This window comes from Sus scrofa, chromosome X (assembly GCF_000003025.6).
Source record: "Sus scrofa isolate TJ Tabasco breed Duroc chromosome X, Sscrofa11.1, whole genome shotgun sequence".
Taxonomy (NCBI): Eukaryota; Metazoa; Chordata; class Mammalia; order Artiodactyla; family Suidae; genus Sus; species Sus scrofa.
In genome coordinates, this window is record NC_010461.5 from 41,460,552 (window position 1) to 41,472,158 (window position 11,607).

The following is an 11,607-nucleotide window of genomic DNA, read 5'->3' on the forward strand; positions in this document are numbered from 1 at the left end:
GTCTCTGGAGTGCTGGGACACAGGCTCTATCCCCAGCCTGGCACGGTGGGTTAAGGATCCAGTGTTGCTGCAGCTGCAGCATAGGTCGCAAGTGCAGCTCGGATCTGATCCCTGGCCCTGGAACTCCATATGCCACAGGGTGGCCAAAAAAGAAAATATATACATATAGGTGATAATGATAATAATAATAACATAATCAGGGAGTTCCCATTATGGCTCAGCGGTAACAAACCTGACTAGTATCCATGAGGATGCAGGTTCAAACCCGCCCCTCGCTCAGTGGGTTAAGTATCCAGCATTGCCATGAGCCGTGGCATAGGCTGGCAGCTGCAGCTCCGATTTGGCCCCTAGCCTGGGAACTTCCATATGCCATGGGTGTGGCCCTAAAAAGCAACAAAACAAAACAGGGAGTTCCCGTCATGGCACAGTGGTTAACTGGCCTGACTAGTAACCACGAGGACGCAGATTCAATCCCTGGCTTGGCTCAGTGGGTTAAGGATCTGGTGTTGCCATGAGCTGGGGTGTAGGTCACAGATGCGGCTCGGATCCTGTGTTGCTGTGGCCGTGGTGTCGGCTGGCAGCTACAGCTCCAATTCGACCCCTAGACTGGGAACCTCCATATGCTGCAGGTGCGGCCCTAAAAAGACCAAAACAAACAAACACACAAAAAAACCCCTAATCAACAAGGATCTGCTGTATAGCATAGGGAGCCATATATCTTGTAATAACCTATAATGGAAAAGAATCTGAAAAAGAATAGATATATGTATATTTGTGTAATTGAATCACTTTGCTATACACCTAAATCTAACACAACACTGTAAATCAACTATAATTCAATAAAAATTATTTTTAAAAAATAATAACAATACCTACATTGTCTTGAAGTCTATTTGTTTTCCCCTCTAGACTCTAAGCACTGTGAGGACAACAGAGACCATATTTTGTCCAGTCTTATATCCCTGGTGTCAACAAATAAGTGTTGAATACATGAATGTATGAATGAATCTGCAAGAGAGCAAATAAGCAAACTTATTTGTGGGAGTACCCTTGTGGCATAGCGGATTAAGGATCTGGCGCCATCGCTGCAGCAGCTTGGGTCATTGCTGTGGCACAGGTTTGATCCCTGGCCCGGGAACTTCCACATACCATGGGTGCAGCCAAAAAAAAAAAAAAAAAAAAAAAAAAGAAGAAGAAGAAAGCAAATTTACTTGTGATGTGATATAAATAAACAGGACTGCTAAAGGCGGATTGCTGTTGGCCTCTTATTCCTGAAGAACAGAGCTTCTGAAGTTCCTGCTATGGTGCAATAGGACTGAGGGTGTCTTTGCCGTGCCAGGATGCATGTTCGATTCCTGGACCAGCAGAATGGGTTAAAGGCTCCAGTGTTGCCACAGCTATAGCACAGGTTGCAATTGTGTCTCAGATCTGAACCTGGGCCTGGGAACTCCACATGCCATAGGGCAGCCAAAAATGAAAAAGCAGCAGCAGCAGCAGCAGAACAGATCTTCTGGGGTGGGCAGAGAAGGGATAAATTAGGAGTTTGGGATTAATATATACACACGCCTATATATAAATAATCAACGAGGACCTACTGTATAGCAAAGGGAACTCTACTCAGTATCTTGTAGTAAAACATATGGGAAAAGAATCTGAAAAAGAACAGATATGTGTATAACTGAATCACTTTGCTGTATACCTGAAACTAACACAACACTGCAAGTCAACTATACGTCAGTTAAAAACAAAAACAAAAACAAAAACATTTGGGAGTTCCAGTTGTGGCTCAGTGGGTTAAAAATCCGACTAGTCTCCATGAGGCTGTGAATTCGATCTCTGGCCTTGCTCAGTGGGTTAAGGATCCGGTGTTACTGTGGCTGTGGCATAGACCCACAGCTGCAGCTCCAACTGAACCCCTAGCCTGGGAACTTCCATAAAAAACATAATAAAAGAAAAAAATTATTTTAAAAAAAATTGGATAATAAAAAGAATGGAGCTTCGGACGGTAGCTAAATCTACCATCTGAAGTAAGTCCTTATATGATAACGCTTATATGTGTATCAAGTCAACATGTTTAAAGCTTAAACTCATACAATATTTTATATTAATTCTATCTCAATCAAGCTGGAAAAAAAGAAAAGGAAAAGCAGAACTTCAGGCATTTGTTAGGTCCACTAATCATAGAAATGTGGTGAAGATATCTCAGGATCCTGATCAGACAGGATCGAAGACAGTGTTGAACCTGATTCTTTGTGGTTTTGTTTGACTGTTCTCTTCCAACGGAGATGCTATAGGTGGGATCTCATTTACTTCTTCCCCTGAAAGGGCCACAGTCATCTCTTAATTGTGTTATTTCTCAGGGCTTTGTTTTTAACATGTCACTTACGTGTTTATGACAAATTGTTTTGTGGTTGCCAAGGGGGAGGGAGAAGGAGGGGGACCGACTGGGAGTCTGGGGTTAGCAGGTGCAAACTCTTGCCTTTGGAGTGGATGAGCAAGGAGATCCTGCTGTATATAGTACAGGGAGCTCTGATCACTTGGGATGGACCGTGAGGGAGGCTAATGTGAGAAAAAGAACATACACGTTATGTGTATGACTGGGTCACTTTGCTCTACAGCAGACACTGACGGGACATTGTCCATCAACTATCATGGAAAAAATAAAAATCTTTTAAAAATCAATAAAGTAAATTGAAAAAAAAAAAAACCAAACCAAATTGGACTGTTAGGATTGGAGGGAAGGCATTTGGTGGGGGTTTGGGTTTGCTGTTGGCAGAGGAAAGGCAAGTCTCTATTTACCATTTCCGCTTCAAGCTTCTGCAGGGCCCTTCGTTTTTTGTTGTTGTTGACGACAAGCATGGACAACTGCTGGTCGTCAAGGAGACAGCGTCCTTACAGCAGCCTGAGAGCTGGAAACATTCAGATGTGTCACATTATTAATTCATCTGCAGCATTATTTTTCCATCTTCTCTTCCTACCCAGTCCCTTGCTACCTGGGTTATTAACAAGTAATATAATTTATCCCTCAGAGGCCCTCCCAGTGACATAATTATGCTTTTAAAAACAGAACTGCAAAACAAGGCAGGCAAATATCATATATTTTAAAACACCAGAGCCTTCTTACAAAGTTCAGTCATCGGGTGTTTCATGATAATTTAACGGTGACTTAGAACTTATCATGTAACATGAAAAAAACCCCTATGAAGTGGAAATGAATGTTCTTTTTTTTTTTTTTTTTGGTTGGTTTTAGTTAAGATTCTTTTTGTCAAAAACAATAGAGAGCCTGCTGCGGTGCTGCCGGCTACTGATCTGACTTGGCCCTGTGGCGGTGCCCGTTCGATTCCCCGCCTGGTGCAGGGGGTTAAAGTAGCCAGCAGTAGGTCTCAGCTGTGGCTCAGATTCAATCCCTGCACTGGAAATTTCCATAGGCTGTGGGCGCGGCCCTAAAAAAAAAAAATTAAGGAGTTCCCCATGTGGTTCAGTGGGTTAAGAACCTGATTGCAGCAGTCACATGAGTTCGATCCCCAGCCTGGTGCAGTGTGTTAAAGGATCCGGTGTTGCCACAGCTGGGGCATAAGTTGCAGCTGCAGCTTGGATTCAGTCCCTGGCCTGGGACCTTCCATGCGCCATGAGTACAGCCATTAAAAAATAAAAATAAAAAATAAACTTTTTCAGAGTTCCTATCATGGCTCAGCAGAAACAAATCTGACTAGCATCCATGAGGATGGAGATTCGATCCCTGGCCTTGCTCAGTGGGTTAATTATCCGGCATTGCCGTGAGCTGTGGTGTAGGTCACAGACGCGGCTCGGATCCCATGTTGCTGTGGCTGTGGTGTAGGCTGGCAGCTGTAGCTCCGATTAGAACCCTAGCCTGGGAACCTCCATGTGCCCTGGGTGCGGCCCTAAAAAGCAAAAAAATACATAAATAAATAAACTTTTCCACACTGTATTTATTCTTCCGACTTTCTCTCCCTCCGATCCCTCTCGAACACACTCTCATCAGGCTTTTGTCTCTATTTCTAAACCAAATCTGCTCTTATCCAAATCCCTGGCGACTTCCATGTAATTAAACTCCGTGGTCCCTTTGTTCTAAATGAAAGACATTCTTCTTTTGGCCTCTGGACTCTTCTCCTACTTCTCTGGTTATACCTTATTCGCTGTTGTTGTTGTTTTTAATTTTGAAATAATTTCATATTTACAAGAAGTTGTAAAAAAAAAAAAAAAATACTACATCAGGAGTTCCCATTATGGCTCAGCGGGTTAAGAACCCAGCTAGTATCCATTAGAATGTGGGCTTGACCTCTGGCCTTGCTCAGTGGGTTAAGGATCCGGCGTTGCTGTGAGCTGTGGGGTAGGTCGCAGACGCAGCTCCAATTCGACCCCTAGCCTGGGAATTTCCATGTGCCCCAGGTGTGACCCTAAAAAAAAAAAAATGCTACAGCGGGGTCCCATGTACCCTTCACCCAGCTCGCCCCAAAGATAGCATCTGACCATAACCACAGTGTATAATCAAACCAGGAAACGGACAGTGGTACAATGAAACTACAGGCCTTAATTGGAGCTCACCAGTTTTACATGCACTTATTTTGAGAGTATATGGCAAAGATTTATGGATCCACCACTGCAACCAGGACACAGAACTATTTCATCACCACAGAGAAACTCCTGCCTTTACCATCATTCCCTATCCTGGCCCCTGGCAGCCGCCAATCTTTTCTCATCACTAAAATTTGGCCATTTCAAGAGCATTATATAAACAGAATCTTTTGAGATTGCCTCTTTTTCCCCCCACTCGGCATAGTATCCTTATAACACGAGAAAAATTTCAAATTATTAAGTCTATCAAGAGTATATTTATGTCTTCCATTGAACGGATATATATCAGAGTTTATCTGTTGCCCATTAATGTGCATTTGGCTTTAGAGTTTTTGGCAATTACAAATAAAGCTGCTATGAGGAGTTCCCTGGTTGCCTAGTGGTTAAGATTCAGCGCTTTCCAATAGCCAAGACATGGAAACAACGCAAATGTCCATCAACAGACGATTGGATTAGAAAGATGTGGTATATATACACAATGGAATACTACTCAGCCATAAAAAAGAACAAAATAATGCCATTTGCAGCACCATGGATGGAACTAGAGACTCTCATACTGAGTGAAGTAAGTCAGAAAGAGAAAGACAGGAGTTCCCATCGTGGCTCAGTGGTTAACGAATCCGACTAGGAACCATGAGGTTACGGGTTCGATCCCTGGCTTTGCTCAGTGCGTCAAGGATCCGGCGTTGCTGTGAGCTGGGGTGTAGGTTGCAGACTTGGCTCGGATCCCGGTTGCTATGGCTCTGGCGTAGGCCTGAGGCTACAGCTCCGATTAGACCCCTAGCCTGGGAACCTCCATATGCCACGGGATCGGCCCCAGAAATGGCAAAAAGCCAAAAAGCCAAAAAAAAAAAAAAAAAAAAAAAAAAAACTCCCTTCAAAAAAAAAAGAGAGAGAGAGAAAGACAAATACCATATGATATCATGTATATCTGGAATCTAATATATGGCACAAAGGAACCTTTCCACAGAAAAGAAAATCATGGACTTGGAGAATGGACTTGTGGTTGCCAAGGGGGAGGGGGAGGGAGTGGGATGGATGGGGAGCTTGGGGTTCATAGATACAAACTATCGCCTTTGGAATGGATTAGCAATGAGATCCTGCTGTGTGGCACTGGGAACTCTTTCTCCTCACTTATGATGGAGCATGATAATGGGAGAAAAAAAGAATGTATACATGTATGTGTAACTGGGTCACCATGCCATACAGTAGAAAAAAAAGTTGTATTGGGGAAATAACTATTAAAATAATAACACCAAAAAATTAAAAAAAAAAAAAGATTCAGTGCTTTTACTGTGAGGCCCAGGTTCAATCCCTGGTCTAGGAACCAAGATCCCACAACAAGCCACTGCATGCTGTGGCCAAAAAACAAAACAAACTAAAAAGGCTGCTATGAACATTACCCGTAGGTCATACATCATTTCTCTCTGGTTCCTTTCAAGATGTTTGTCTTTAGTTTTCAGTAATTTGATTATGTGTCTGTGGATTTCTTTGGGATTATCCTGTTAGGATTTGCTTAGCAACTTGACCTTTTAGGTTTATGTCTTTTAGTAAATTTTGTTATTGTCCTATAAGTCCCTGAGACTCTGATCATTTTTTTTTTCAATCTATTCTCTCTCTTGTTCCTATTGGAAAATTTCTTTTGCTCCGTCTTTGACTTCACTGACTCATTCCTCTGGCATCTCCATTCTGCTACTGAGTCCCTCAACTGAGTTTTTTTTTTTATTTCAGCTACTATATTTTACAGTTCTAAACTTTCCATTTGGTTCATTTTTCTCTTTCATTTCTTTACTGGGGCTTTCTGATTTTCCTTTCTTTCAAGAATTTTTATAGTTGCTTGGTGGAGCACTTTTATGACAGCTGCTTTAAACTTGTTCAGCAATTCCAACATCTGTATTGTCTTGAGGTTGGCCACTGCTGATGGTGTTTTTTCCCATTCAAGTTGAGAGTATGGTGGTCCTTGATGCAATGGGTAATTTTTATTCTATTCTAGACATCTTGGGTATTGTTTTATGGCATTCTAGCATACTCAAATCTTCTACTGTAATAAGCAGTAAACTTGTTTAGGTTAAGAACACACATCTTGCTCAGTTTTATGGGCTCTGGTTCAAATATCCATTTAGTTTCAAAGCTTTGGCCATGCTGTTTCGGTCTGCCCATGTGGGTGCTACCCAGAGGTCGATCTGAAACCTGGATAGTGCTGCACATCAGTGTTTAGTTCTGAAAGGTTTTGCTGTGTTGTTTCTGGTCAGTTTCATGCATGGGCTACTCAGAGGTTTACCCAGGATTTCATAATTTTAAATTTCTACAAGGATATATTGTACGATATAGGGAATATAGCCAATATTTATAAATGGAACATAAAGTTTTAAAATGGAATCATGCTGTAAGATTGTACATCAGCTGTATCTCAACAAAAATGTAATAAAAAAATCATTTCCTTTAGCTCCCTTCTCTCAGTAATCCTCCTTCGACTTTCTAGTTGGGAAGAAAAAGAGTCTGGCTTTATTTGTGGTGTTGACCTGGAATCGAGCAAGTATAATTCAAGTGTTTCTCAACTGCTGAGCCACCCTTTTCTTGGTCCTTTGGCAAGAGAGTGGGTTTTCTTTGGGCATGTTTGTCTGTGCTCATTGATATTTCTGGATTGTGGCCCTCTCTGGCGCCCAGGCTGTGATATGTGAGAGAGAATTTTTTTTTTTTTTTTTGCTTTTTAGGGCATATGGGGGTTCCCAGGCTAGGGGTCAAATTGGAGCTACAGCTGCCGGCCTATACCACAGCCACGCCAGATGTGAGCTGCATCTGCAACCTACACCACAGCTCCTGGCAACGCCGGATTCTTAACCCACTGAGCAAGGCCAGGGATCGAACCCACAACCTCATGGTTCCTAGTCGGATTTGCTTCCACTACGCCACAACAGGAACTCCGAGAAAAAAAAATTTTTTTAACACAGGGAACTCACCACTGGGTTGTTCCTTAAGTCCTGAGGTCACCAGTCAGTCCACCTTTTCTCCACCTCTTAAAGTCTGCGAATAGTTGCTTTATCAATTTTGCCCAAGTTCCTTTTTTTGGTTTTTGTTTTTGTTTTTGTTTTTTGGTTGAGCCTTCAACATGCAGAAGTTCCTAGGCGAGGAATCAAACCCATGCCATAGCAGTAAGCAGAACCAGAGCAGTACAATGCCAGATCCTTAATCTGCTGAGCTTCCAGGGAACTCCCAGGGTTTTTTTTTTTTTAAATTATAGGTTGAATAGAGTGAAAGGTGGAGTTCCCATCATGGCACAGCAGAAAAAAATCCAACTAGGAACCATGAAGTTGCGGGTTCGATCCCTGGCCTTGCTCAGTGGCTTAAGGATCCGGCGTTGCTGTGAGCTGTGGTGTAGGTCACAGATGAGGCTTGGATCTGGCATTGCTATGGCTGCGGCGTAGGCCAGCGGGTATAGCTTGGATTGGACCCAAAGCCTGGGAACCTCCATATGCCGTGGGTGCGGCCCTAAAAAGACAAAAAAAAAAAAAAAAAAAAAAAAAAAAGAGTGACGGTACCTACTCCATCTTGTCTAATATGGAAAGTCCATTATCACTTTTTGTTCCTGGTTCTTCCCCACAGCCCCCAAGGCTCCCTCCTCAGACCTCTTTCTTCTTAGCTACATGCATCCCTGGCTGAGCTCAAATACTTTGACTTTTTAAATTTTTAAAAATTTTATATTGGAATATAGTTGATTTACAATGTCATGTTAATTTCAGGTCTATAGGAAAGTGATTCAGTTATATATATATATATATATACACACACACACACACACACATACACATCCATTCTTTTCAGATCATTTTCCCATATAGGTTATTACAAGATATTGAGTCATTTTCCCTGTGCTGTAGAATAGGTCCTTGTTGATTAGCTTTATTTGTTTATTTATTTATTTTTTGCCATTTCTTGGGCTGCTCCCACAGCATATGGAGGTTCCCAGGCTAGGGGTGGAATTGGAGCTGTAGCCACTGGCCTACGCCAGAGCCACAGCAACGCGGGATCCAAGCCGCGTCTGCAACCTACACCACAGCTCACGGCAACGCCGGACCCTTAACCCACTGAGCAAGGGCAGGGATTGAACCTGCAACCTCATGGTTCCTAGTCGGATTCGTTAACCGCTGAGCCACGACAGGAACTCGGTTGATTAGCTATTTTATATATAGGAGTGTGCGTATGTTAATTTCAACCTCCTAAATTACCCCCCCACACACTTTTCCCCCTCAGTAACCGTGTTTGTTCTCTGTGAGTCTGTTTTTGTTTGTAAATAAGTTCATTCGTATCATTTTTTTTCAGATCTCACATACAAGCAGTATATGATATTTGTCTTTGTCTTTGACTTTACTTAGTATGATAATCTCTAGGTCCATCCATGTTGCTGCAAATAGCATTATTCCTCTGACTTGAATTACCATCATAACTCGCTCTCAAATAAATATCTTCAGCCTCACATATTCAGCTACTTTAGATGTCCAATGAACCCCTCAAACGAAAACACTTCCCAAACAAAATTCACGATTTTTCTGTCCAAACTTGCTCCTTCCTCATTCTTCTCCATCTCAGTAATTAGCGCCCTAACTCTGCCAGATCTTTAAATCATCTTTGATTCCTTTTTCCTCTACTGCAATCCAATCCATCAATATGTCTTCTTGGCTCTACTTTCAAAATAAAACCAAAGTCCAGCTCATCATTTGTGGAGCTACCTTCCTGGTCCAATCCATTATCACCTCTCACCAGGATTACTGGAATAGCTTTCATGGGGTGGGGAGAAGAGGGGAGAGGTGACATTTTTTTTTGTCTTTATATCTTTTGAGGGCTGCACCCTCGGCATATGGAGGTTCCCAGACTAGGGGTTGAATCGGAGCTGTAGCCACCAGCCTCCACCAGAGCCACAGTAACGCCAGATCCGAGCCACGTCTGCAACCCATACCACAGCTCACGGCAACACTGGATCCTTAACCCACTGAGCGAGGCCAGGGATTGAACCCGCAACCTCATGGTTCCTAGTCAGATTCGTTCACCACTGAGCCACGACGGGAACTCTGAGTTGAAATTTTTTATTTAGCCATTTTGAAAATTAAAGTATAGTTAATTTACAATGTTGAGCTAGTTTCAGGGGCCAAGCAAAGCGACTCACCTCCCCAACACACACACACATTTTTTCAGATTCTTCTCTACTACACATGATCACAGGATATTGAACATAGATCCCTACACCACATAGTAGGACCTTGTTGCCCATATTTTCTACACACAGTAGGACATATTGGAATAGCTTTCTAACTAGTTGCCCTGTTTCTATTCTTGCCTTCCCTACATTCTGTTTCTCTAATGTAACCTTTTCACATGCATGTTGACTTTAAAAAATGCACAATGTGAGCGTTGTTAAGTTTTATCTGGGGCAAAATGAGGACTATAGCCCAGAAGGCAGCATTTCAGAGAGCTCTGGAAAACCAGTCCAAAGAGGGAGAGGGGAAGGTTAGTATATATGTGATTTCGGTGCAGGGGGAGGTACATGCAAGCAAGGTTTGCAGAAGGTTGCTGCTAGTTTCGTGAAGGTTACCACTGGTCACGGGGAGAAGACATCATCCTGAAGGATTTTAGTGCTTTTCTAGATCTGAGGAGATGCAAGAACTGGACTCATAACATCTCCTCCTAAAAATATCTGACCATCTGAAGACCTGTTCTGCCAGGTTTTTTTTAGGGCTGATCCCACGGCATATGGAAGGTCCCAGGCCATGGGCTGAATCTGCCCCACAGCCACAGCAATGCAGGATCTGAGCCGTGTCTGCAACCTACAGCACAGCTCATGGCAACGCCAGATCCCCGACCCCGCTGAGTGAGGCCAGGGATTGAACCCGCGGCCTCATGGATACAAGTCGGATTTGTTTTCGCTGCGCCACAAAGGGAACTCCTGTTCTGCCGGGTTTTCCCAGAACACAGAGCGCCTCACTCCTGGTCTCCACCCTGAGCTCCTTTCGGGGGTGGGGGGTGTTGAGGGCCAGCAGCCACAGTGGCTCATGATGCCATCCTTGTAGGGGCAGGTGGCAAGTGCCAAACTCCAGTTCACGTGTAAATCAGATCATGTCCAACTCAGGCTCCCTATCATGTCCCTACCTGATCTGGTGCCGCCTCTCTTTGTGCCTAGATTTCCCACCAATCCCCTTGCCCTGTGGCTCATTCACACTGGCCTTCGTGCTGTTCTCAGAACATGCTAAACATTTCCTGCCTTTTAGTGCTGGCGTTTGCTGTGTCCTCTGCCGGGGAAGCTCTGGTCCCCCACTGCCCTGTCTCCCCTCCCCCTAAAATCATACCCCTACCTCGTTCTCTGTCTCTTAGCCCTGATTAATTTTTTTCTCCCGAGCATCTGTCCCAGGTATCCATTGTTATGTAACAACCCTCCCCCCCAACTTAGTGGCTTAAAACAACCACCATTTTATTTACTCACAGTTTTGTGGGTTGGAAATCCAGCCATCTGGAGCCTCCACTGGGATTGATGTAATGACAGTGAGCTGGCCTTCTATGTATAAAGCCTCACTTCTTGCTGTTACCTGGGTTCCTCGTAGCTAGCTTGGGATTCCTCAAAGAGAGATGGTCTCAGGGTAATTGGATTTCTTTTTGTTTTTGTTTTTGTCTTTTTGCCATTTCTTGGGCCGCTCCTGCGGCATATGGAGGTTCCCAGGCTAGGGGTCCAATCGGAGCTGTAGCTGCTAGCCTACGCCAGAGCCACAGCAACGCAAGATCCGAGCCATGTCTGCAACCTACACCACAGCTCACGGCAACGCCGGAACTTTGACCCACTGAGCAAGGGCAGGGACCAAACCCGCAACCTCATGGTTCCTAGTCGGATTTGTTAACCACTGCACCACGATGGGAACTCCTAATTGGATTTCTTATATGCTGGATGGCTTTTCCCTTAAATGAAGTGGAAGTTGCCAAACTTTTAATTATTATTATTTTGCTTTTTAGGGCTGCACCCGCAGCATA

General features: G+C 43.6%; 1 long non-coding RNA gene across 1 annotated transcript; it reads right to left on the minus strand.

Annotated features, from left to right (window-relative positions):
• On the minus strand, positions 2,093–11,262 carry LOC110257785. Its single transcript, XR_002340756.1, has 3 exons — positions 11,069–11,262; positions 2,800–2,909; positions 2,093–2,318 (listed from the first exon to the last, which is right to left on the minus strand). It is a non-coding gene; the product is annotated as an uncharacterized LOC110257785 (long non-coding RNA).